We start from the raw sequence: 2,925 nt of genomic DNA, 5'->3' as shown, positions 1-2,925 counted from the left end.
CTAAACTTTGTTCTTCCATCTGAACTTCAAATGTCATTCTCTTGGTCTGGTCAGGAACATCACCATACCGATTATTCCCTTGCTCTTTGCTATTCAGTCTCTTCTTCCCTGCAAGTGGGCAAGCACCCTTCCTCCATAGTCTTCCTCCCTATGGCTTTGGCTGCACGTTCTTGGCCTCCCTGGCAAGATCCCCTCACCTGTCCAGCGTTTCCCGGTTGACCTGTTGGCTTATGTTCTTCCCCATTCTGTCCTTCTACTATGTGTATTCTCCATAAGCATTTTCACCCTCTCTCCTGGTGTTCAATCCTGACAAGAGTTGTGACTTATAAATCTACCACCAGCCCTAAGTTGTCTACTAAACTTCAGGTTCGTGTTTACTGCTAACTGGAAGACAATGCCCCCTAGATATCTTACAAGTGTTACAAATAAGACAATAGGCCCCAAATAGAGTCACTTATGCGAAGTGCTGTGTCCCAAAACCAAGACTTAATTTAATTACAGTTCCAGCTCTCCCAGAAATAGGAATCTTAAACCAGCTGACCAGGAATCATCTCACCAGCACTAATTAGGTAATCCTCCAGAGAAATCCCTGTCATCCCCCAAAGGAAAGTAACCTTGCCATAACCTTGCACGTGCCAATGTACCTCTTCTCCGTCTTCTTCGTTCCAACTCCTTTCTGCCCATATAAGTCTTCCATTTTCTACGGTCCCTCGGAGTTTCTTTATGTCTTCCAGATGGGATGCTACCTGATTTGAATTAATTTTTCCTCAAATAAACTCTTAAAATATTTAATATGCTTCAGTTTACCTTTTAACACAGGTAACTCAATATTTTAGAATAAAAATTATGTATTCCTCCCATTCATCCAATGAGACCCTTTCCTCTAATTCCTATTTCATTAAATGTAAAACCATCTACTTGACCAGTCAAGAAATTTGGGCATTATATTTGATTTCTCCCTCTCCATTCATCCTCCATAAAATCAAACTCCAAGCCCCCTCCCTGGGACTCCAAGATGTCACTGGAACCCATCCACATCTCTCTCCCCCCGCCACGTCTGCCCCTGGTTGTTGGACTGTCACCTCCAGCTTGGACACTGCAGTAGCTTCCCTCCTCCTGTTTTTCCACGTCTTTGATCCACTCTTCATTCTGTGGCCGTAGTCACCTCTCCACTCAAACTCTGGGCTGCATCTAACTACTTTCACTTCCCAGTCAGCTTGCCCTCCATCACCTCTTGCGTGGGCTAATACACCGCTTCTCCATCTTTGCCTTCTTAACTTGTACGTGTTGGTTAGGCTTTAGCTAAGGAAGGTTGTCAAACTTTCCTTCACACCAAGATTCTGGGTAAACTATGCTTCCAATGAACTTCCCTACTCAGTTGTCTGTGTCCAATTCTGAACTTCATAATGTCTGCCTGTCTTGTTTACTGTCGTGGTTCTAGAAGCTTGCACACAGTACCTGGCATAGACAAAATAGTCTACAGGATTACTAAATAAATTCATGAATTCATAAATGAATGGCTTTAGAACTAGTTAAATACCACATGGAATCAACTGGGCTGAGGGAGGGAAATGAAACACTCAGCAAGACAGTGAATGAGGACAAAATATTCTGTGAATTATTCCTAATGTCTATTCCCTACCACAAATTCTTTATAAATGCATTTATAAACTTACAACTTTTATGCGTTTGCAACAGATTTCACTAATTCCCCTTCTTCGCTCCTCCCCGTATCTATGCCATTTGTCAAGGAATTTTGCAAAGGTCACTAACCATGGGCAGGGCCCATTTCTCACTTCAGCTCTGGTTTCAACCATGATAGATGCTTTGGCCCACAGGTAGATGTGAAAGATGTGAAAGTAACAGTGTTGGTCTGAGTCTAAGACTGAAGAGGCTTGGCACGTCTCTGCTGGACCTTTTGTGCCTCAGCCAATGTCATGAGAAGAATATGGCTGTGCCCACCCACTGATTTCAGGAAGAGAAAATGACACCCATGGAATAGAACCACCCCAGCCAAGATGCTTCAGCTGAACCCAGCTTAGGTCAGCTGACCCCAACTGATTTCTACCCTTGGTTGCTCTATAAATGCTTATTGTTTTAAATCACTATGTTTTAGGATAGATTTTTATACCAAATTTTTGTGATGGCAGTAACTGCCTGGTATATCTGTCACTTGAATGTTTGGGTATAGCTCTTCCAGAGAATGGTTATGATATGTACTTGCCACTGCTCATTAAAAAATAATAGTTTGGGAAAAAAATGTTTACAGCACATATATCTAACTAAAGAGTTGAATCCAAAATATATGAAGAACTGGGCTAGCTTTGGCAGCACATTTACCAAAGTTGGAATGATACAGAGTAGGTTAGCTTGGCCCCTGTGCAAAGATGAATGCAAATTTGCAAAATACATAAAGAACTCATAAGAAAAAAATACAAACAACCTAATTTAAAATGGCAAAAAAACCCACCCACACCTGAACACATATTTCACCAAAAAAGTATGCAAAATAGCCAATAAGCACATGGAAAAGTCTTCAACATCATTAGCCATCAGGGGATGCAAATTAAAACCACAATGAGATACCATTTCACACACGTTAGTGGGGATGTTATAAAAACAAAAAAACAAAAAAACAAAAAAAACCCTGACAAAATGTTAGTGAATACCAAAAGCAACTAGAGGTCTCATCTATTGCTGGCAGGAGTGTAGAAATGTCCAACCACGCTGGAAGATTCCTTTGCAATTTCTCATAAAGTTAAACTTGCCCCATGACCCCAAAATGTCACTTCCAGGTATTACACAAGTAGAGTAGTATAGACTTTACGTAAAGAAGTAAAGACTATATGTCCACAAAAAGAGAAGACGTAGTAGCCTTATTCATAATTGCCTTAAACTGGAAATGACCCAAATAACCGTCGACAG

The 2,925-nt window shown here is 41.0% G+C and overlaps 1 non-coding gene across 1 annotated transcript; it reads left to right on the top strand.

Moving 5' to 3' along the window:
- Positions 1–2,315: 2,315 nt before the first annotated feature.
- LOC121101142 lies at positions 2,316–2,423 on the top strand. Its single transcript, XR_005833085.1, has one exon. It is a non-coding gene; the product is annotated as a U6 spliceosomal RNA (small nuclear RNA).
- Positions 2,424–2,925: the final 502 nt, after the last annotated feature.

The sequence above is a fragment of the Ursus maritimus genome, unplaced genomic scaffold (assembly GCF_017311325.1).
Source record: "Ursus maritimus isolate PB19 unplaced genomic scaffold, ASM1731132v1 scaffold_6, whole genome shotgun sequence".
Lineage (NCBI taxonomy): Eukaryota > Metazoa > Chordata > Mammalia > Carnivora > Ursidae > Ursus > Ursus maritimus.
This window is presented reverse-complemented; position numbering and strand designations above follow the sequence as displayed.